This window comes from Rhea pennata, chromosome 3, assembly GCF_028389875.1.
Source record: "Rhea pennata isolate bPtePen1 chromosome 3, bPtePen1.pri, whole genome shotgun sequence".
In the NCBI taxonomy this organism is placed as follows: domain Eukaryota; kingdom Metazoa; phylum Chordata; class Aves; order Rheiformes; family Rheidae; genus Rhea; species Rhea pennata.
Window position 1 is genome coordinate 51,594,036 of NC_084665.1, and position 24,719 is coordinate 51,618,754.

A 24,719-nucleotide genomic window follows, 5' to 3' on the forward strand; every position below is an offset into this window, starting at 1 on the left:
GATAGAGGGACTAGATGGAGAGCTAGATGAGTTACTATAGTGTTCCATAGAGATGGCTCAGGCAAAAGCAAATGGAGGGTTTAGAGAGAACTTATATTTTCCTCAGTATGCATAGAGGCTCAAAATGCCACTGGATGGGGATGGTGAAAAACCCTGTTATAAAATACACTAGGCAGTCCTGAAGAAAGGATTTATTTTTATTTTTATTTTTATTTTTACCCTCAGGACATCTGAAGATGGAAAGCAGAAGAGAGTGGAGGGTGTGCTGAAGCTGGAGAAATGAAACACAAAGCCCTGGCTTTCAGGATGATCAGGCAGTGACCAGGCATCTCCTTGCTCCTATAAGTTCTTGGAGAAGTAGCTGGCGAAAATCGAAGGGGAAGACATTGCAGTGATTCAGCTAGCAGCTAGAAGTTGCACTCTTCTGCCCGTGAAGGTAAAAGATACTAAGACCCCAACAACCAGAGTCATTCAAATGTTAGCTGTTCAAATGCGAAGAGTAAGTGTATCCTGTTGATATGTTCCCCGTATGCTTCCCGTCTGCTTCACGGCTTAGACTCTTGCTTCATGGTAGTCTGAGATGCTGTAGCTCGGCACTCTGAGCTATTTGGCACCATCAGGCATGGAATAGATGCTATGTGTGGCAGAGGTTTAAATTAGAAACAGTTTTTTTGGGGGGGGGGAGGGTAAACTCTGATGCGTGTGGATTAGCAATTTCAGAAATCTGTTCCAGCTTCACTTCCAGTACGGACAGCAAGGGCTGCTACCTATATCAGTGGGGGATAAATTTAGCACTTCCTTTGTCTTTGCTGGCTGTTACACAGAGACTGCTGAAGTGAGAGCTGATGGTGTGAAGGGCTGGCAAGGGCGGACGGTGGCGGCGATGGTGGGTGGATGTCATTCTGGACAGTAAGGAGGGAGGACTGGCGCCTGTGTGTGTGTGCTTGTAAACTGATGAGGTTTCAGCTAAGGGAACTGATGATTTTGCTTCTCCATCAGTGCAGCAGAGCTCCGTTCTACAGGGGAACTCTTAATTGAAAAATGTGAACGTAGATGATGTCTCTGGCCTGGCTGAGAAGCTCTAATTGTAACACTGGGAATAGAGGTGATGAAGAAAGCTGATCATATTGTACAGTCTTGGGCAAGACATTTAAGGAATCAGAATACTTAGAGATTATGTTGTACACAAAGTCTCTACTGTATGGACAACTCTTCTGAAAAACAAACTAACAATACAGCTGGCCCCAGCATTAAATGTCTTAAAGCTCTTTATCAGGCATCAAGTGAGCATTTATGATTGAGAGCATAGTATGGTAAATGGTGCTTCTTGTTAACTATGCTAATGCTGAGATTACATTACTGAAAATTGCATAATAAGGTACCAGTGATAATTAACACTGTATAAATCTTAATAACAATAGCTAGATGAAACAGCAAGATTTCACTCTTCCTATTAATGTCTACAGACCTGGGGTTAGATTTAACTGAATTCCTAAAGGAAGGAGCATTGGCAATTATTAAAATTATTTAAAGCCTGTTAACTAATGCCATTAAATAACTGCATGGCAGCAGACAGTAGGAAAAAAACATTGACCATAACACATTTCCATGCAGGAATGAAAGATTCAGCTTTGATAATTCCCCCAGCATTTTATAAACTGCTTGTATTTATGTAGTAATGAAAAAATATAAACCTGCATATATTTCATTGCAGAGAAAACAAATGAAGCCCAGTCTAAAGAGGATTGTGTTTAATCATGAAATGCACAACGTTTGGCTGTAGTGAATTAGCCATTTGTCTTACCAATGCAAAGCCTCAAGGGAGCTGGAGGCACAGTGGACAAATTCAATGCTTTTGTGTGTGTGCCCTCTAGGGACCTTGGTAAGAATTTTGAATGGACGCAAAAAGATCTGCTTTCAGAGTCGCTACTTATATCTTAGTTAATGTGATGCTGCAGTTGCAGCAACAGTCCCCTCCCCCTGTATCATTAGCATATCAGTCAAAGAGCAATGTATGATTTGGGTCAGAGGGAAATGAATAAGGCACAATGAGGTTTTGTTGTAGGACGATTTGTCATATGGCTTCCACAGATAAGAAATTCACTGTAAGACTTATCCAAGCTGCGGCATATCTCAGAATTCATAGTCTCTTTTCCTTGTGTTTAGCAGGGTTTGCTTTGCTATAGGGCTTGTCTTTTTGTAAAAAGGAGGGAGTATTTGCTGGGCTTCAGTATCTGAACACTTAGAAAACTTTTTTCCTAAAGTGAATGTTTTGATTAACTCATTTCTTCTTTCATTAACACAAATCATATTGATCAAATTGCTTCTGAAAAAGGCATTAATATTTGAAGCCTCCCAGATAGAAAGGCAGTGGTGATATTAATCTTTTCATTTGTATAACACCAGTTAAATTATCAGTATTCTGTTCCATCAGGCTTTCCAGAAACCCGTGCATTCAGTTCATGTGTCCCGGCAGTACCAGTAAATTTTTGACTGAATTAGGAGCCTGTGAATTCCCTTCTCGTGGGTTCTGTCGACCTGATTTTGGCATTTATTTCTGGGCAGCTCTTGCCAGATATTTATCCTTCTCTTTCTCTGTTGTGGTGGCTGGATCAGCTCAGTTCAGATGCTGCTTTTTGATTTAAAGTAAAATGTTAACTTAGCAAGCATATATTTCTAGAGTGTAAATGTAGCCATTACTAACCCCCTGTTGCCTTTCTCAGAGCTGCTGAGAGCAGAGAGATCAGGCATCCTGGTAAAGTTTGAGCAGTGGAACTGTTAATGTTTCAAGCTGCATAATACTCAAACTCTTGTCTATGGAGCCTTCCACGGCAGTGTGTGAAGTTGAATCACTAAAGAATTGTGAGTTGGAGGACTGTTGGAATTGCTATTATATATATTAAAGACTCTCTTACTTGTGATGTTGGAGGAAAACTGGGGGCATGCGGGAAATTGTAGAACTACTGATACAAGCCACCTTCATCTTCCTTTCCTGAATGGCTACATTCTGTAGCATGAGTGCAAAATTGCTAAATGTTTTCGGTCCTGGAATAACCTATGAAATTCATTCCTTTTTATGTTTGCATTGAAGAAACTACTTATTAAAGTCATAAGAGGCTTAGTAATCTATTGGATGAGACAGCTTTAAATTTTAGTGAATTGTAACCTTATGGCTCTGTTGTACAGTGTTAACATTGCTAATAACAGGCAATGTACTGAATTTGCAAGGCCTCAACACAGAGGCTTGTCAGGCTTGCTCTGTCTGAACTTTCTCGAGCTGCTGGCAGTTTTGTTTTACTTAGTTTAACTGTGATAGCAATTTCTCTCTCAGACCAGGTGTCTATCACTAATTTATTTTACTTTTGTTATCTTTATACGGTACAACCATAGTTTTGTATAGATAGCAGTAACAAGCAGCTGTTCTGTATGGAATGAGGTATTTATGACTCTAACATAATGATGTCGCGTAGAGAAGAGGCCTGGAGAATTGGAGACCTGGGATGTGGCATACTGCAGTACAAACATACGATGATAAGAGATGGTTCTTGGCGCTAGAGACCCCATGGCTGTAAACAACTCAGCAATGATCTGTTAAAGAAATGCAAATATGGAGCAGGGCAAAACTGCTTTTAGGGGCAACAAAAAGAACAAATAGTACCTAATATACATAAAAGGCACCATATATAGTAAATTTGGATGTGATGAGTAGCTGCAGATGGATGAAGAAAGAGCAAAGATATAAAAGCCTACTGACAAACATGTAAGAATGGCCCCAAGTGGATTCTATAGTGAGGAAGAAGAAACTACTAACATGAACATCATATTCCTCCTGGCAAAGAACTGCAGGGGTTGATGACTTGCTGTAAAACCCACCACCACAAAGGTGAAAGCATCAAATGGAGGACTCAGAGGAGCAACTGAAGGCTAAGCAAACCACCAGGAAAAAGGGTAGAAACCTAACAAATTTTTGTATAACAATTTTAGCTGTATTATTACTATTATTGAGGCTTTTTCTGTATTCTAAAGGTATTATTATTTTTTCTTTTTCTGGAACAATTAGTTCTGGACTAATAATGCTTAGACTTTTAAGACTTTGATTGTACTAACATAAACTCTTGGCATTATAGGCTGTGTTTTTTCTTTTTCCATAAACAAGATTTTGAATATAGCAATATCCCCCTCCTGCTCTTAGAAGTGTGGTAGTAAGCTTAATTTTAAACCTATGGAAAGGTTTGTAAATACATGGGGGATATTCATGTCTAACTGTGGGTATCCAGAACCTCAGTTACCTATTTAGGCTCCCAAAGGTGTCTTTAATTACTTCAGTTGAAAACCTGATTCTATTAAACTAGCCTCCTCACTTAAATGCTTAAGTTAAATAGTGTGAATATGCCCTTGGGAGGTGCAAAGCTGTACTACGGACATCTGCATGAATCTCCGTGGAAAATCTGCAGTCTCTAGTTTGTAAGTATATTTTTCATGTTATCTGCTTAAAATTTATTTCCTTAGGGCAATGGTCCAGTTGTAGTATTCATTTCAGTAGTTTAGCACAGCTGACTCTGGTGAGAGTCTTAAGTACAATCGTAATGCAAATATGTAAATCTGAATAAGGATGACTTTTGTTTGTTGGAAGGAAAGGACACAATGGCTACAATTTGTTAGTGCTGTCTCAGAGCTGATGATACCAATCTTTGGTAACAAATAATCTCTTAAAAAGTATTTAATTAAAACTGAGTGAATGCTTTAAATAATCCATCCTGCTTAGTGGATTAATAAAAAAGGAATTAGATTTTCTATCAGCATCTTTGAGAATCTGCAACAGTCTATGTTCTATTGGTTTTGTTCTTGTGGGAAGCCAGGAAGAAAAGAAAACAAGCCCTTTGTAGGGAGCGGAAATAGTAGAATGGCTAAGCTCATTCTTCAGACACTTGTGACCTGACTGGTACCTACACTGATCTCCCCAAAGATATCCCACAGTTTTACAAGATTTCCAGACCTTCTGTGTTGAAAAACTTAGGTGAATCTATGGCAAATCCCATCTTGGGCCTCACCTCCAGAAGACCGAGGTCTGTCAGAACCTGGTTTAATAATTGGGTTGTTCAGAGCAGGCTATAGAAGTATGTGATTTAATTCTGGAGGTATGCAGTCCCACAACTGACTTGGGCCAAGACAGTGGCTGCTACACTCACGTCTGGGCGAGATGTCAGTGCTGTAGCCCTCAGAGTCTAGTGTCGGGATATGTGATGTGGATAAAGAAACTAGTGCAGAGCTGCTAATCCTAAAACACTAGAAACTGCGAGAGTGTACTCCAGGGAAAAGTAAAACCTGACTTGAATGACTGAAAGGGAGGACCCAGAAAATTTATGGTGAGAGAAAAGGGGCACAGGGAATCCAATAGGATGAGAATTGAAAGCAAAACAAGAACTTAAATGTGAAGAACTGGGCAGTTCCGTATGCGTAGTGATAAAGAGGCAACACAGTTTTTCTGGTAATGAAACAATTCAAATCCAAAATCTGGTTTGTGATAAAGTAATATATCTCAAATGGCTATATCTTCCTTGTTTCAGTTTGATCCTCTCATTTAAATCTATTTGTCTTGCATAATGGAAAAGAAATCTGGAGGAGAGTTAAAATAGCAGGAGTAAGGAGGAGGGGAAGCATACTCCTCTGTGAACAAATCCTTGCTTCTGCAATAGAGCCTCCTTCTAGAGAAGCAGCCAATATGGTACAGATGGATATGCAGCAGTACAGTGGCACTCTGTGTCCCTGATGAGAGACGATAGCTGCTTGAATCATGGGCTTGATTCTTATAATAGTTTTCCTTCATACCTTCATAATCTGTAGAGATTGAGAGGGGCAAATCGCTCTTGGACACAGCAAAAGTTGCCCATAACTGATAGCTTTCATTTGTGCTATATCCATCTGGTCTCTGCAGCCGAGTTAGTGCAAATTAGATGGGTATAACATAGAATAACCTTGGATGTTTTGTACATTTTTTTTTCCTTTTTTTTTTTTCCTGGCATTACCAAGTCTCAGTAAAAACAGGTGTCTTGCTAGTTGATGTTCCCACCAGGAACTGGAGGTGTTCTTGTCTAATAGGCTTGGGAATCCTCAGAAGTCTTCTACTGTGTCCTTAAGTTTGGGTCAGTTGGCACAGTACTAGAGCATATACCAAACCTCTTGTTGTGGATGAGTAAGTGCATTGTACTGAAAACACGACTTTCGTGGCTAATGGTGAGCATAGGCACATGTTTTTTTGATCAGGCCCCTGCAGGAGTGAATGTCCTAAAGTCTGCTGCAGTTCCTGATAGCTGGTTTTGATCTGGTTCCTTAACAGCATAAAAATTTCCTCTAGACTTCTCTGTTAAGGTTTCCCTCTAACAAAGGAAATCAAAAATAGCAGTAGTAGTAATAGTAGTAGTATTTGCTTTTTCCAGTAACATAATGTTTGTTTGTTCCAGTAATAAAGAATAGGGGCTCCTGGTGAAAAGGTGACAAACATGAAATGACTGAAAAGAGATGGTTTCATCTACAAATGCAAAAGGAATGCAATTCCATGGGGTGCTCTGCAGAAGGAAATTCTGCAGAATAAGGCAAAAAAAAAAAAATCCCTCGGCAATATTGGCACTTAAATTAAAATGAAAGTAATATAAGATGCTTCTAGGGTTTCCTACTAAGCAGTCACTAGGGAAAATGTCTGTATAAAGTATAACACATTGGAAATTCCAGTTCATTGTAAGTGGTTTTTTTTTCTAGATTTAAGCTATATTAAATGATGTAAGGCAATATCTCATTCAATATTTGCTTCCATTTGCACAGGTGAAACTTAGGAGAGTCTGTGGGAGGCACTGATTGGGTCCTACTTTGAGGAACTTGTGTGTTTTAGTAACAGCAACCTGTTTTATGTGTGTGCGCACTTTGTTTTGTTATTTAAACCTAACAACATCCCCCAGATCCTATAGCTGTTTTGTTGATGTTGTTTCAACCTACCAGCTTACAATCTGGTTGCTAAATAAGTGCAGCAAAAAATCATTTCCATATGGAAAGGTGTCCAGTGTCATACACTTTACTGAGAATTATTTTTGCCATCTGGAGGCAAAATATCAGTCTAAGTGGCTCATTTGGTTGACTCCATTCCAGCACGTTCTGTTGGAATACAGACAACCGTGAAAATTCTTGTAGGCATTATCAGATAAAGCTGAAAGGATAAATTAAAGCTAAAGGAATTGATCCAGCTCCCTGTTCGTTTTGGAAACAGAAGTGGAACTTTAAAGTCTGAATAAAAATCCCCCTTTGTTTCCCTTTTCTAACTTTTAATTATTTTCACTTTTACTGTTTTTAATATGAGCCTTGAGTTTCTTTGCTGGTGTGCTCAGTTCCTGTATTTTTCCTTGTGATTCTCTGTTGATGGGGAGGATATGGTTGAACTGGAGCAAGCGATGTCCCAGGAGCCTGGCTGTCCATGGAGAGAGCAGACACTCCTGGATGAGCCTTTAGGACACCCAAAACCTGCAGCAGTTGCCTACTGCTCCCCTAGCCAAATGGTAGCTTCCAGTCCCTTGCCTAGCCTGATTTTGTTTTCAAACTTTGATTTGACCAGAGCTTGCCTTACCCTTAAAGGGATGATTCACTGCTGGTATCCCCATATGTCCATAGTCATTCTCTCAGCTGACATTTTAAGCAGCAGATGGTTTACATAGTTGCTGCATCCTTATACCAGATTTTTTTACTACCTTAATGTTGCACATTATCTGTGGAAATCTGGTAAGTGAGAATGATGATCTCTAGTCATAATCGAAATTGAACTTTTCTGACTCTTGCTGCAACTGTGGTAGGTATCCAACTTCCAGATTATTTTTGCCTTATGCTGCTTTCTGTCTCTGTTCTATTTCAGCAGAAACATAGGACTTTAAAAACAGATTTTTCAGACCAGTATTTTCTGTGGCTTCAACTGGAACAAGATCAAAAGAAACAGGAACAAATTTCTTCTCTCTCTTTTTTGTTTGTTTGTTTGAAAGAACAAAATAAAGCCCCTTATGGAATACAAGTAATAGGCATCATAGGGCTGAGAACTTTGACACCTAATCTGACATTTGACTTCCTTGACTTTAGTTATGGGTGAATGTGCATCAGCTTTTCTCTGTTTGGTTTATAGTGTAAGGAAACCAGTATCTAGATCTTGTCACCTTTATAGTTAATCATGAAAATCGTGAAGAAAGGCCTATGCCTGTATTTTACTGTACTACAAGTCTGTTGTAATGAATATAGAATGAAAATGGACTCATGTTGAAACTTTGGGATGTGTTAAATCAAAATGTAAGCACTATAGTTTTTTATTTGTGCAATACATTGTGAAACTATCTGCAGATGTGAAGTTTCTGTAGTCTTGGATGTGTAAGTGCTCAAACAAAGCACCCAAATCTAAGAACTTTCAGCGTTTTAAAAGAGCTTGGATCAGTTTGTACTTTGCGCTCTTATTATTCCAAACAACTCTGTTTAAAAGTCATTATTCTCTTCCGTGAGATGAGCTTTCACGTGGTTTAGGCTATTAGACAGACATAGATTCAAAATATAACTTCCACCTCTTGAGATATTTAAAATGTCCCAATTCAGGTACTGGAAACAAATGTGGAAGTCTGAATATCTTTTAAGTGCTTACTTTTGATCTCCTGGAAGCAATCTGTATAGATGTCCTTGTGACTGATTAGAAAGTTATTTGAAATATTTGTATATTCTAAAAGAAAATGTTTTGATTTTTTTTCAGTAGAAATGTTCAGAGACTTAATATGTTTCTTCAAAACATTTTAAATTCTGTGACTCAGTACTTTATAGTATTCTCTAGGAAAAGGCTGTTTGGTCTGAATAATTCTTTCTTTAAATCAAATTTGGTTCATAAAGCCATATGTGGCTTGCCATGTGTCAAATTCAGATCTATGTGTATTTATCAATAAATTTACTAGACACTGTAACTCTGTGTAGTCCCACTTGTTACGGTTATAGGGTGACCTGTTTAAGCAGCTACCTTTATGCCTTTGAATGTAAAAGCATATTTGTTATAAAAGAGACATACTAAGTACAAAGTTATAGTTTCCTTTCAAATTGCAGTAATTTAAGGCATTTCTGGTTAGCATGTCCCTTAGGCAAAATGTATCATATTTAAAAACATTGTAAAATAATATTAGGCAATCTGAGCAATTGAATTGCACCGTAGCTCCTACAATTTTATATTCTTAGTGAGGTTAAATTTGGTTTTATAGCAATAACTTTAAAGCCCTCTCAAATTCAAACTAAATTAAGCAGATAAATAGGAGTCAATGTGACAATAGGCTGCAGTTAGTAGGGGTCGAGTAGACATCTATGAGTCCCTTCCACTTCACAGTTTCAGCAAGTCCAGGGTTTTCTGTAATGGTGGTTTAGAAAGTAGTAACAGTTGTTTAGATACCAGGCAGTAAATGCTGCCTGCTAGAACTCTGCTATTTGCTATGTATCTGTTCTGAATTAAAGACTGGCCTCACCCCTGGTATTCTCCCACTTCCCCTCAGCAAATGCAAAAGCTGCTACTAAATACAGGCTTGCTCACATTTGTCACAAAGTCTGAGCCAGTAAGAAGGTGTGTGCTAGCAGGCATTAAGGACAGTGTCCTTCAAAAGCACAATAACTATGTGTTTTAACTTCTGTATTGCACAACTTTTTCATGTGTAAAAACTCTTTTTATTGCACTGATTAAGCAATAGGCTGTAATAAGGAATTTGTTCTCGGATCAAAGGGAATCATGTGAAAAGAGAGAGTTTTTTCCCCTTTGGAATTTCGAGCAAAGGATGTTGAACAATAATCAAGAGCATTTAATGAATGAAATCTATCTGAGATGTGATTCTCTTTAGACTCTGTGCTTATAGTTTTATCTGACATTCTCCCATCTGGCACACAGGGGTCAAAACTGGAGCCTTTGTTCCAGGTTTATCAGAGCTCAGTCATTGATTTGAGAAGAAAACGGGAAGCCACAGGTCAAACTAGGATCTCAGCTATATGACTAAGCTTCCTTTTTGGGTTGTTTTTTAGGCTTGAAAAATACTACATGTACACTTTAGTTAAAATGGCTACCTTTTATAAAAATTAGTATTTTAATCGTTACACATTTGATGAAAATTTACAAAAAATTAAGTAATATTATGAGCCAGTCCTTGATATATTTATTCCTTCCTTAAATGCCTTTGGGAAGGTCTAGAACAAGTTAAGTAATGGCCTCATGTTAGCAGCATGACTTTGGGCATTTGAAAGAGCAAGTTCTATGCTTGTAACTTTTTGCAGTTGCTTTGTTATGTTCAAGGAAGTTTGTGCTGCAAAAAACCCATAGAAGCTAACCTATCTTCTTAGATAAAACCAGCTCTATCTCTGTCTTCTAGCTAGGGTTTTGTGGGAGCATTAATGTGCTATATATCATAGCCTTCTTTCCATCCTGCTTAATGCTCTTTTACAGTTGTTTCTCAAAATGGAAATCCTTTCAGGCAGCACTATCATGATGAAAATTTCATCCATAAAGTATTTTAAAGCATTCCTAGCCTAAAACTTGAATTTTTACATGCTTTAAAATATTTGAAGATCTGTTTCTCCTATTTCCCTGCTTACTGCTTGGAATGGGTTCTATCTGCTTGGTTCTTTTGCATCATCAGACCTCATGTCCAGAAAGCTCCATATGCTATAAACATCGTAGGCAGGACTGCGCTCCTTCCCCATGTTATTTTGAATGTTGTATGTTTTCAGTAAAATGCACATGTATGGGTGTTACTTATTTATTCTGGCACAGGTCACTGTTTATGCAGAGTTATATGTATTGCCTTAACACAAATCTTGTTGCTTTACCTTTCAGGCAATTTTTTTTCATCATTCCTTGTTTCCCAACCTCAGTTTTGGCAAGCAAAATCCACTCTAAGGCTAAAGTGCACAATAGTGACGTGTTCTATCTTTGGCCACCTGCCTTGGGCCTCTAAATTTGAGGGTAGGGTATTCAAATGCCTTTCAGAACAACTGAAGAGCATACCAGAGAAAGCTGCTAGAACTAAAGCCCCAGTAACTTGAGGTACAAAATGAACAGCTTAATGAAAGTTTTCACCCCACCGCCTCTGTAACGAGCTTTGTGCTTTGGAATTCAAGAGGAATAAGAAGTTTAGGCTGCTGCTATTGGCCTAATTAATCATAGGAGGCTGCTAACAATGATATAAAGTTTGCACCAATTAGGAATTTACCTAACTGAATTCTCCTAGTGGTAGAAGGAGTCTGCAGAATTGATTGGCTGAAGAAGGCTATGTGTTTGGTTTGCCAAATCACTGACTTGGGCTGAGATGTATCAACAGCTCTTGCTTGTATGTAGTGAGGGCTGCTAAAGTATTTCATTTAAAAGTGGAGCAGAAACACAAAAACAGAGAGCAAATGTTTTTCAAAAGACTGGAGTGATAGTAGTATATTAGTTTCCTGTGATGACAGAATAAAATAAAATCAGTGATTAGCATGCCTAAATGGAAGTCCTCTATGAGAAAAATCTTTCCAAACTGCCCATTTCCTCCTTGCTCCTTTTCTTAAAGGATATGTCATTTCTTCCTTTGGATGATGAATACATTTTGCACAATGACAGATGATTTAATGTTCAGTAAGCCAGGACATTACTTTTTTATTATTGCAGCTTCGTAATCTTACCTCTGAAGAGATGTCTCTTTGAGGGGTACTTACAGTAAGTTATAGGGGGTGACGAACCTTATTCAGATAACCAGGTACTAAATACCAGTATTTCTAGTGCACCCACAAATACACCACAATCTCTTTCTTGAGTCTGAAAATGTTTACATCTCCCAGCAAATCCCCCTCTCTGGCTTTCTTCCGTTCTTCTGCTAACAGGTTTCCTGAGAAAGACCTCGTATCTCAGTGAAACTGCAGGAGCAATCGACTTGTGCTGTTTTCTCCATATGTTATTCTATTTTCGGAATGGAATAGGTGCTAAATATAGTGAGATTCTCCTCTTTCCCCAAGTGCTTTTCTTAACCCAAAATTTCATCTGCAGGGGAGCCTGGGACTGCTCCAGGGGATGCTGCTGTCCCCCATTTGCAAGTGGCTCTAGTTTTTCTCATGGGGTTTAAGAGAGGAACTGTGAAGTGTCCTTAGGTAGAGATTAATGAGATAGTTTGTTGGTGACCACAAGTAAAATGACTGTTTTAAAAAATACAAATGAATTGACAAAAGTTGCAGAAGAAACTTTAAAGCAGGAAAGGGGCCTGTATTTTGATTAGCAGGTGACAAACAGTTTGCCTTTACTAGGGGAGGAAAGAGATATAAACTCGCTTTCCAACCTGAGCAGGAACCTAAAGTTTGGAAGATTTTGGAAACAAATTTGATGCATATTTTGAGTATTCAGAAAAGTTGGGGGATGAGGCTGCAGCTTTATTAGTCCAATAGGGATTAACTTCCTCCTGTCCATCCATGTGCAACCCTTTGCGATATCCCTCTCTGACATAACGAGGTCTCTGTTTCTGCAGGCCAAGACCACAGCAAAAATATGTTGCCTGCATGCTACCTGCTCATGCTCAGGCTATTTTTTTTTTTTTTTTTTTGCCTGTAGGCAAGTGAGGCACTTAATCAGGGAGTCTATGGCCTTTAAAAAGGGAGGAAGTAGAAGCTGGAGGGGGTGGAGTATTAACCTCTTCTGGACATAGTATCCTCTCACTATATGACATCCAGCGGCACAAAGCCTGGCCTTGTCTAGACTTTTCCCTCAACAGAGAGTAACATGCAGGAAAAATCAGTCTTTTTCACTCAAAGATGTGAACTTTTTTTTAGGCTAAAGTGATTTTATTTGTTAAATTGTCACGTTTTGTCTGAAGGAAGACATAGCCCTGAAAAGGAGTGACTAGAGACTTTGTATGGGTTTAATTAGCCCTCTAAGTGCAAAAATAATAAGCACACCTGAATACTGATAAGTGCAAATAAATAATTTGATCAATGAAAATGTCTAAAGCAGACTTGTTTCCTGCTGGATAGACAGCTTCATCAGGGTTCTCATGTATTTACATTGCCTGCCAGAAGCTACTGCTACTCTAACTTGTTTTTTTTGTTTTTTTTTTTTTTGTAGTATTTTGCTTTCTGTTAGGGTGGGGAGAGATTTGTCTCTATTCTTGTGTCTTAAAACAGCTAAGGGACAAAATCTGCCACCCTAGTTTGAGAGCGGGATCTGTGGGTACCCATAAGTCTTCCTAGATACGTACTGCAGGCCTAATAGTCTTTTGTTCTAACAATGTCTTCTGGTATACTTGGAAGTAAAGTACGTGGCAGTAAATAGTTCAAAGGCAATTAAAAGCATATCCTCTACTTGAGTAGGAAGGATAATTACCATCATTTTAGAAAATGCGTGAACATTTCAGAATGGTGACTCATCCTGAGGTTCTCCTACACAGACAGTGTAGTTTTCTATCATAGTTATCTTGCAAAAAGCACATTATAATTCCGCTTATATTTGTGTATGTCTATCCTCTGTATGGCTTAGCCTGCCTTAACAGTGTGTAAATACTACTGAGTAAATAACAAATGAAAGGTGAGCCTGAAAAGACTCTGTTCTATTAGTCATTTAAAAGCTCAGGCATATGGGGTAGAATTTTCATGAATTTCTTTTCCAAGAGACTTTCAGTGAAGGGTGAATGTCAGTCACCTGGCATACTGATTTGATAATAGTATGGATGCATTTCAGATACTTGTCTCTAAATTAGGCTGGAAATGTTGAGTTTGGAAGGAAGGGGAAATGGATTATTTCAGGAGATTTGTGAATATCTCTAGTTATATTTTGGTTTAATGCTAATGTAAATCAACATTTTCTTGTGGTAATTTGACAGGCCCCTCTCCATCCTTGAAATGGAGTGGAGATGACAAAAAGGGGAATACACTGAATATTTTGATTGTTTTTTAGAAGTGGATTTTGTTACTTTAAAAAAAGAGATTATGTTGTGCAAAGAAAGGTGCAAACATGCACATGTTCTCTTTTTCCCCCTTCCTCTTTTCATACAGTCCCAACTGTTTTCAACATCGAGCACTAGTTTTATGCAGAGACTTTTCCACTGACTCCAGTAATGTTGCTCTCAATCTCTTATGCGGTGCTTGAGAAGAGAATTGGATGTTAGTACTTGCTGATTTAAACTATTTTATTTCTTGATGGTTTCTTGCTTAAACTGAACTTGCTTTGCAGTTGTATGCATCTTTTGCTAGTCACACCTTCTCAGCCTCTCCTTAAACTGCTTTTTTGATACTTCTGCAATGATTTTTCTGTTATGCAGCTTTCTCAAAGCCAGACCCTTCTCTCTCTCCAACTTTACGGCTCCTGACACAGCACCCCTGGCCCTTACTGACTTTCAGTCACTACAAATGCTCCAGAGCAATCATAAAAAAGTGACCAGACTCTTCATATGCCTGAACAAAACCCTTAGCTTCATTAGCTCCTAGGTTTTGTCAGAGTGAAATGCAGATTTGATTCTTGATCCAAACTTTGCACATTTGCTTAGTAGCCAGTTACAAACTCAGGATGTGATTAATGGTGGTAGAAGTCCCCTGACATCACTGAGTTCAGTTTGGCCTGTTTATCTTTTCTTACTGTAGAGTTTCTTTCCTCCCCTTCTGTGGAGCAAGGCTGGAGTTCCATGGCAAAGTGGTCTGGGAGGAGCAGCACACTGCTGCCTCTGAAATCGTTTGATAAATAGAGTGATAGAGGGCTTCAGGGGAACACTCTGTCACTTTCAAGAGGAATAAAGTGTGTTTAATTAAAGTAATCTCTGTTTAGATTAAAATAAATCATTTTAATGCCAAGGGTGTTTTTTTTTTGTAATGACTATGGGATGTCATTCAAAGGAAAGGCAGGAAGCTGATAAAATACTTAGAGCTCTATTTCCTAGACTCTTATGATCGATCACATATAAGATGTATTCTGCCAAGAAAATGATGGTGTTTATTAAACAGTATTCTACAGCACACCAACAATTGATAGGGCACATGGCATGGGGGAAAAATCAACAACTCTGGGCCAGGTAGTTCAAAGAGACACGAACTTTCCAATATATCCGAGGACTTTTCTTAAAGTGACTGCCTGTAGACTGTGGGTTGCCAAGTCCAGTCAGCACTCTAGTAGTTGCCAGGAAAAGTGTCCTGTGGTTAGACAGCCTCAAAATATTTGGTCTACAGATAACATTTAGGAATACATCTGCTCTAAATGAACTTGGAAAAGATTAATGTTCCTGCCTCTGGTTGTGACGACAGTTTTACTGGTGCTTCAGTCTCTCATTTTAATTTCCTTTCTTCCCTGCTTTTTTCAGCTGCTAGCCTGGCTCTCGTACCTTATGATATCCCCATTTATTCGTGTGCTTTGTCTTTCACAGGAGAACTTTAAAGTGTTTGCGACCTGCATTTTCTGCAGTGGCTTAGTGTACCTAATGTCTCTGAGCCTGCTTCCTGGTAGAGCTAAATGTTTCTCGCGTTGAAGCACGGTGGTAAACAGCTGGGCAGCTCTGCACAGACTGCTGGGGTGGGGTGTGGTGTTGGGGGTGGGGATGGGAGAGAAGCAGCAGAATTTCTGGGTCTGAGGGACTGATTTCAGGTTGAATCCTGAAAGGGGGAGTGAATGTATCAATGAATGCTGTCCTGCTGCGCACTGAGGAGCAGAAATTTAAATGTCTGTTGAAATTCACATCATGGCATTAGGTGCTTTGGATTACCAGGAAATGTTCAAGATAGGTAAGAAAAGAAGATTGGCTCCTGATGTCCCTTCTATACTTATGACTCATCAGGAAGGTACAGCTTCTGGTTCAGTGACTAATGTTCTGTTTTTCTCCACCCTAGGCAAGATTTAATCCATTAACCTTTTATTACTTATATATACCTTAAAATGTTCCATCTAGCAGGCAAACTAAAGGTGTTTCTCATCAAGTTAATGTCCCTGGTGAGGCTAGGTTCTCCAAAGCCCTGCAACAAAATTCATTCTTGGACTACTACTGTGAAATAAATACAGAGCTGCTGCTTCTCATGTAACAATGTGCTCTTGTAACCAAAAAGCCTAGTGGTCTCCTGGGGTGCATTGGGAAGACTGTTGCCAGCAGGTTGAGGGAGGTGATCCTGCCCCTCTACTCAGCCCTGGTGAGGCCACATCTCGATTACTGCATCCAGTTCTGGGCTCCATAGTACGAGACATGGAGCTACTGGAGGGAGTCCAGCGTAGGGCTACAAAGATGATCAGAGGGCTGGAGCACCTGCCCTCTGAGGAACGGCTGCGAGAGCTAGGCCACTTTAGCCTGGGGAAGGGATCTTCCCCAGGGGGGATCTTATCAATGTGTAGAAGTACCTGAAGGGAGGGTGTCAAGGGGATGGGGACAAACTCTTTTCAGTTGTCCCATGTGACAGGACAAGAGGCAATGGGCAGAAACTGAAGCACAGGAAGTTCTGCCTGACCGTGAGGGGGAATTTCTTCCCTGTGAGAGTGACGGAGCACTGGACCAGGTTGCCCAGAGAGATTGTGGAGTTTCCTTCTCTGGAGATCTTCAAGGCCTGCCTGGATACAACCCTGTCTACCATTCTCTAGGTGACCCTGCTGAGCGGGGAGGTTGGACTAGATGATCTGCAGAGGTCCCTTCCAACCTCAAACATTCTGTGATTCTGTAACTATGTAGAACTTCAAGGATGAGTACTGTTTTGTAAAGGTTTTGTACTTCTCCTTGTTTTCATTTGACACTGAAGAAACCATTGGCTTCCAGGGATGCAACATCCTGTTGCAAAAATTTACAGTGATCAAAGGTGAACAATTAGGACCAATGCCCCCTACTGCCCACCTCAAGGAGTGCATTTTCTTAATTTTCAATGCCTGATTCAGAGATACAACACCTAAACCTTTCATCTGAGTTTGGCTGGACTACCAATGTACTCAATATCTCTGAGAATCAGGTAATTGCGAGTCAAATACTTAAACGTAATTTTTGCTTTGTGTGCTCTGTTTCTGGATATGTAAAAGCTTTTTTGTTAGTCTTTAAAAAAACAAAGCCAAACAGAAGAGGATACTACAGCGGTGCTGGGAGTCTATTTTATTTTTAGTTTGGAGATTTCTTTGGTTCCAGTCTTCTAGCTCCTCCTGAGCACCTTAAGCTGCACAAGACAAAAGTTGGAGAAAGCACAAATGTACCTGACGGAATCAGTCAAACTTTCCTCAGTACCTGGAAGAGCAGGTACTTTGTGAGAGGGTCACCTAAAAACTATACTCTAATGAACCACTGTAAAACAAAGTCTACTGGTGTCCTGTTGACTTTCAAATTCAATGGCCAAAAGCCTCCAAACAGTTGGGTACTGATATTTGGCATGTTGTGTATATTGTCTCTAGTTGTAAAGTTTAATGAATTTCCCCACTAATTCTGTCTGTCTTAGTCAACTATGAATTTCACCACTCTTTATGTCCTTAGACAGGAAATCTCTTGTGCACTTATAGTAAAATCATTCTTTATATAAATATTATAAAAATAGCTTATCTCCTGCAGAATAACCTAAAAGAGTTTTTTTTTTTTTTTTTTTTACTTTTTTACTTAATAGATATTCCAGTGCTAAAGCCAAAATGGCTGACTGCCTCCATCTGAAGCTTTTTTTGGTTCTGCCTTTCTTTCAAGCCCTTCAAGACTATCAGTTCGCAGTCATTTTTTCCTACAAACTGGTCCACTCCTTTCCAAAATTTCATCGTTCTTTGGGCTAAAGAGAACACACATGTTTGTACATATATGTGTGCAGTTACAAAGTGATTGCAGTGCTGGGCATTTCTATAGTACTGTCCTCAGGGGGTTCCCTGGTATCAGGAAACAGATGTCATGGCAACTGAAATAGAAGTGTCTCTTGACGTTGTAATCCCAGCATGCTTCTCCATACATAGTCTAAGCGATTCTGAGCTGCCATTAAGAATAGTGCTCCTCTGTTTTTTTGGTTGCTTGTTTGTTTTCTTCCCTGCAGCAGTCTTTAGAAGCTTTCAGCAGCCCCATCAGTACTCACTCACTCTCGAATCACAAACATCATGTTAAAGGCAAAAAATGGAGGCGAAATGAGAGATCTATGCAAATCTTAAAAGTTATGATTGTGCCCTGGTAGCATAATCAGGATTTTTCTGGAAAGCAGGAGGAGATACTATTTGACTTCTTGAACAAACAAAAGAACAAACAAAAATATTAAGATCTTCATATATATCAAAAAACTAACAGAGCCTAAACACTTATTATATGCAAATGAACTCTTCCCATTTTGCACAGACGGAAGTTCAACCAGCAGGAATTCTCTCCAGTTTACTTAAAACTTTTGTTTTTAATGTGAGTCCTCACTGCATGCTTGAGTGCCAATCCATTCATTTTTGTTTCCTCAACTGTTTTCCAAGAAAATGTTCAAACACCAGAGAGCTGAGTATGAGACTCTGCAGAGCAACTCAACACAGGCAGTCTTAGCCAGTGCTTTCAACAGTAGAGCAATACTGGGAGAATACCTAACAAACAAGCTAGCAACCCTTTCTTTAGGTTTTTGGGTCAGTCTATGTCTTGATGTTTCCCTTGTCTGTTATGCAACAGAGGTCCAGACCAGAAGCAGGTTGCTGTGGACTTTTCACATCCACTTCATAGAACTCAGAAAGGCATCAGCTTCAGAGGAGCCTCGCCAATGCAATGGTGGCTCACAGGACTAGAAGGATGGAGCATCTGAAAAACTCTTAACATTAACTGAACTGCAATGAATTCTGAGTAAAGCTAAATAAACAATCAAGCAGAATAGAAGCAAAATGAAAAGTTGTTACTTCCTCATGCAGTTCTGCTGAGTTTAAAGCCATGTTACAGTGCTGCTTGCACTTGCACGAGACTGATGGAAAATCTGTTTTGTTCAGCATGGTTGGAAGCAGCTGCAAACACTTCACAGAACTGAATGCTGAGTTTGAGGGCCTTCATCTTGTCAGCAAAATTTTCAGATGCTTCCATGACTTCAAGATCTGCCTGCTACAAGAAGTTGCAGATCTGCCTACTCTCAGCTAAATGCTGTTGTAATGGTGAGCAGGGATATGATGAACTGAGCTTCTGTTTTGACATTCAGCAACTGGTTAGCTCCAGACTATTCCCTGTCTGCCCATATTGAGATTCTTCTAAGAGTAAATCACACAAGTGCTGAGGTAGACAGGGACCTCTTGAGATCACTCACTTCAATCACCCCTACTTAAAACAAGATTGGCTACAGCAGGTTGCTTAGGGCCTTGATCAGTAGGATTTTGAACATCTCCAAGGATAGAGGCTCCAAAAACTCTCTGGGCAACTTGTTACAGGTTGCTCAGCTGTCCTCACAGTAAAAAAGTGTTTTCTGATGCTCGGATGGAACTTCCTGTGTTTCAGTTTGTGCCCATTGCCTCTCCTGTTACTGGGAGAAGAGTCTGAGTATATCTTTACACACCCTGTCAGATATTTGTACACATTGATCAGATTCCCCTTACTCTTCTCTCCAGGCTGAACACTCCCAGCTCTCTCAGCCTCATCTTGTATGGGAGATGCTCCATTTCCTTAATCACCTTTGTAGTCATTTGCTGGAGTCACTCCAGTGTGTCTATGTCTCTCTTATTCTTGGGAGCCCAGAGCTGTACCTAGCACTCCAGATATGTACCAGGGCTGAGTAGAGGGGAAGGATCACACCTGTCGACCCGCTAGCAATTTCCTTGCTGCAAGGGCACATAGCTGGCTCATGTTCACCATCAGGACCCCCAGGAATTTTTCTGGGCCAGTTGGCTCATAGCCATGAGGTTATTCTCCAGGTGCAGAACTTTTCATTTCCTTTTTTTGAACTTCTTGAGGTTCCTCTCTGCTCATTTTTCCAGCTTGTCAATGTTCCTCTTCATGGCAGCACAATCATCTGGTATATCAGCAACTTATCCCAGTTTTATACCATCTGCAAACTTGCAGAAGGTCCTCTTTGTCCCACTATTAATGGAACATTTATGAAGATGTTAAACTGAAAAGGCCCTTATATTGGCCTGGGGTGTATGACTAGTGGTTAAACTCCAGATGGCCTTTGTGCTTCTTGTTACAACTCTTTGAGCTCAGCAGTCCAGCCAGTTTTAAATCTACTTATCTACCTCATACTGCTTCAATTTATCTATGAAGGTGTTATAACAAACAGCATTGAAGCCTGATTGCAGTTGAGATAAACAACATCCATTACTTCCCCCTCATCCTTCTAGGCAGTCATTTCATTGTAAAACGTTGGTCAAGCATGATTTCACAAAATCACAGAACAGCTGAGGTTGGAAGAGACCTTTATAGGTCATCTAGTCCAACTCTTAAGCAGGGTCACCTAGAGCATGCTACCCAGGACCTTACCCAGATGGCTCAATATTCCCAAGGGAAGGGATGCCACAACCTGGGCTTCCTGTTCTAGTCCTCAGTCACCCTCACAGTAAAAAAAAGTTTTTCCTTAGATTCAGGTGGAATTGCCTATGTTTCAGTTTGTGCCTGTTGCTTCTTGTCCTGTCACTGGGCACCACTGAAAAGAGTCTAGCCCCATCCTCTTTACACTGTCTCTTCAGGTATTTTACAGGCATTGATAACACTCTCTCTGTCTTCTTTTCTCCAGGCTCAACAGTCCCAACGCTATTTTCCCTTTGTAAATCCATACTGACTACTCCCAGTGGCTGCTTCATCTGTCATGCATTTGGAAACAGTTTCCAGGGGGATTTGCTTCATCACCTTCCTGGGGTGGTGGACTGACCTACAGTTCCCCAAGTCTTCCTCCTTACCCTTTGTGAAGATAGGAGTGATATTTGCTTTCTCTGGTCCTCAGCAACCTTCTCCGATCATGATGACCTTTCAAAGATAATTGAGAGTGGTTTGGCAATGACATTGGCCAACGAACTCAGCATTTGTGGTTGCATGCCATCAGGACCCATGGGCTTTTGTCAACGCTGTTCAAATATTTCTGATTTGATCTTCTTCCACTGAGGTTAAGTTGTCTTCCTTGCTCCAGACATTTCCACTGGTCTTGGGGACCTGTGGTTCCTGAAGGTTGGTCTTACCAGTACAGACTAAGGCAAAGAAGGCATCAAATACCTTGGCATTTTCCATATCCATTGTCAGCAGGTTCCTTGCCCCATTCAGCAGCTGTAACAATGATAGCAACATGAAATACACTGAAAATGCTTGTGGAATTTCCTGTCTTTGTGAGAGGCAAAGTCTTCTGAATTCATTGGGCTCATCTGTTTTGTTAGTACTCTGTAACACTTTGTTCTTCTAAGATTTTCGAAAAATTGTACGTTGACCTCCAGAGTACCTGTAAGCAAGGGCTTGAGTGCTGCTGTAGAATGTAGTGCTCCAGAAGCTCCAACAACTTCATCTCATGTGAGTACATACACTGTTAAGCTTCGCTCTCACTGATGAAGTCCCACTGTGGCATTTGCCATGCATCAGACTTGCATGCACTCCACAGTTGTGCAACTTGCCTGTAAGATAGACTCTTTCTATTTTGACAAACGGAATGTACTCAAGGCTGTTCCCTGAGGCCATCTGGGATGAAACAGCTTGCATCCATGCTATTAAATTATCTTAGTCTTCAAAACAGGTGATTACATACAAACTGCCTGCTGGGAGCAGTTCTCAGCCTGAGCTGACTCCCAAATCATGCCTGGGAATTGTTTGGGAGAGTGATAACTGGCATGGGTCAAAACCATGCCAGAGACAGCTCTAAAAATTGAATAATTTCATCAATCAAGTTCCAATGCCTGGGAACATTTTCTGGCACTATTTAATATGCTACCATTAATGTAAATATGGTTCTTATCATATAGTGCTACAAAGCATTAGATGGACTGTGGAACAAAGGCCACTGTCTGAGTGACAAGTATCTCAGTATCTGTGGTCTCATTAGCAAGAACAGAAACATACTTGTGTTAAGCTTTTTTAGAAGATTGCTGAGAATTGGACTAGTACATGTTTCACTTAATTTACCATAAATAGCAAGGCTTGTGTGCTTTGTTTCTGCCACTCAACGTCATCTTTGATACTTCATTGCTCCTGGCACAGAAATACAGAACAGCATGGGAATGGCTGTCATTCTCTTCAGTTTGGAGTCTCGGCATGCTCTTAGGACAAGGCCTTATCCCTGCAAAGAACTGTTTCTACTGTAGCGTGAAATTTAATCAGTGCTTGTGTCTGACATCTTGCGTCATGTCATTTGGGTGCTGTTGGCCAGATGCCACTGTCGACAGGCTCTCTGCATCCTCATAGTTTTGCTGGTAAGACTGACATTTCAGAGAAATGCTTGAGCACAACTCTCCAACTACTGAACTTTGTGGCATATAGCTGGTCCCAGAGGCTGCTTGCCAATTCTGTTGCTCCTGGCCAAGATGAAGAGTGCTCATTATTTGCAGGCCATGTCATGCTGGCACAGGAATGAGCAAGCCCTTGTGCTGAACTCTAGTGCTTGGCTCATGCATCAAGAAAGTCAAAGTGCAGAGCACAGATGCATACATTCCACCAAACTTAGCTGTTAACGCAGCTTAGCTTTTTGTGTATGTAGACTCCCCAAAGCAATCGGATGTGGAGAACACCAGCTGGTTTGAGATCTTTGTGTGGTTTCCTGGGTGGGACTGGATTGTGCAGAGCTAAATTTGGTGCCACCACTAGCCAGTGCTTCAGTTGCTATCCATATTTGCTTCTCATCTTTTGTGACCATGGACTTTTTTTAAGATATTCATCAAAGGCCTTTTGTCATCTTGAAATCCTGGCTTAAAAATCAAATAGCTAGACTGATGAATTGCTATTTATAATCTGTAAATAATAAATTCTTACTTAAAAGCAAAACTAAATTTATGTGTTACTGATCTAGACAGACTAAGATAATGAAATAAGCTCTGACTGTGTGTATAGTTTGATTGTCATGAAATTGTCCCCCAGTTCTAGTGTAGTATATTTAGGGGTGACCATAACTACAGCTTTAAATAAACAACTATTAGTATTGTCCAAGGAAAATGCTGTCTTGAGTATGAGAATTGCTCAACTGACTTCTGAAAATCTATTGTATCACTGACAAAAGTATGTATTACCTCTCTCACTCTGCAAACCCATCTTAAAAACAAATTTTCTTTTTTATATTCTAAGCAACAAATTTCCATTCCTTGAGTTCTAATACTGATTAAAAGTGTACATGTCTTATTCTATTCTGCAGAAAAGTATCTTGCAGTGTGCGTGTGCATATACTTTCTTCTGCTACCCTTTACCAGTTCACTGCTATTCCAGCAGCCAGCTTTGGTGTCCATTAAGATAATGAGATTCTTTCCATTTGTATCAAGCAGCACTCAACTGGATTATCTGAGAAATTCAATTCAATGGGAGAAACAGTAAGTGTATGCATACTTCTTCCCTACCTTGCTTCCTTGAAAGCTCCCCAGAACAGTGATTTTTAGGTATCCTTCCCCATTCATACTACTTAAGTTTTGTTGATTTGTTTTTTAAATGGTTAACATGAAGGCTGAAGCAGTCTAAATAAAGTTAAACTAGGATGGTAGAAGAAAGGCAAAAAATAAATGAAACAAGGAAAAAAACCCTATGTGTTATCAGTTACAAATGTGAGAAGAGCACACTCTAAAAGAAACTGCAAAAAAAAAAAAAAAAAAAAAAAAAAAAAAAAGGAAAAGAAATGGAAATTCATGGTCAGCTGCCTCAAGTGGGACAGGAAGGCCGTCTGCTTCTTAAAAGGATTTTTGTCATTGCCATTACTGCTTAGTTGGGGAGCAAGGGGTTAAGTTAAATGTGTGAGCTGGAAAGTCCTATTAAAGCTCTGTCTGCAGAATTAGCAAAGTGTAATTCTGTTAAATCTGCAGTTTACTGTGAGAAGTGGCACATTCTACATGCTAAACTCTAAATCCAGATTAGAAACTGCTCATGAATAGTGAACAAATCCTGCTAGAATCATCCTACACCATTCTGTTTGCCCAGAATTAAATGGGTAAATTCATTTCAAAGTCTTCCAAAATTTCTGTTTCTGTGACTAAAGACCAACTTTTCTGATGGTAAACCATTGCACTTGCTTTTTCTTCCTCTTTTTTTTTTTTTTTTTTTTTTTTTTAATATGGATTTCTGGTAGTGGTAGTGGTCAAACACCTCTGTGTTAGTCTACTGTGATCTCAAGTATGTTGCTGTCAGTAATTATTTTTGGTGCAGTGTGTAGCAGTAGATCTCCACCAGTTTCTTGAGTGATTTTGTATGAACCAAGGTGTATCATCAAAAGTGTGTCAGGATACCATGATGCTGATGGCTTTCTTTTTCAGTGCTAATAATAGTAATTGCAGTAATATTATTCTTATTCCTACTAATGATGTATTAGTAAATCGTGTCAATCAGCTGGTCCATCTGGCTTCATTTCTCTTCTGATTACTTGTTCAAAGTGCCATGTTTTGTCTGGAGCCAGCAACTCTGTTTGAGCTACTGTTAAATTATTGAAATAACTGAACATAATGCAGCAGCAATAATAAGCTCTATGGTAATTCAGCAAGTGACAGGCTCCCTGTCCAGATCTCCCGTGTTTAGTTAGCTCTTTTCCTTATTTTTGGTATGTGCTTTGTTCTTTGTCAATCCAACTATCAGCATGAGAAATAGGTTTAGACTGGTGGTAGAAGCAGGGACATGGAAGATGTGGGATCCTGTAGACTTCTTGGTATGGCC

General features: G+C 39.7%; 1 long non-coding RNA gene across 1 annotated transcript in view; it reads left to right on the plus strand.

Moving 5' to 3' along the window:
- The first annotated feature begins 228 nt into the window (after positions 1-228).
- LOC134139279 (uncharacterized) overlaps positions 229-24,719 on the plus strand; it is a 178,205-nt gene continuing 153,714 nt past the window's right edge. Inside the window, exon 1 of the long non-coding RNA XR_009958101.1 lies at positions 229-436. This is a non-coding gene — a long non-coding RNA (uncharacterized LOC134139279). The remainder of the gene's footprint in view (positions 437-24,719) is intronic.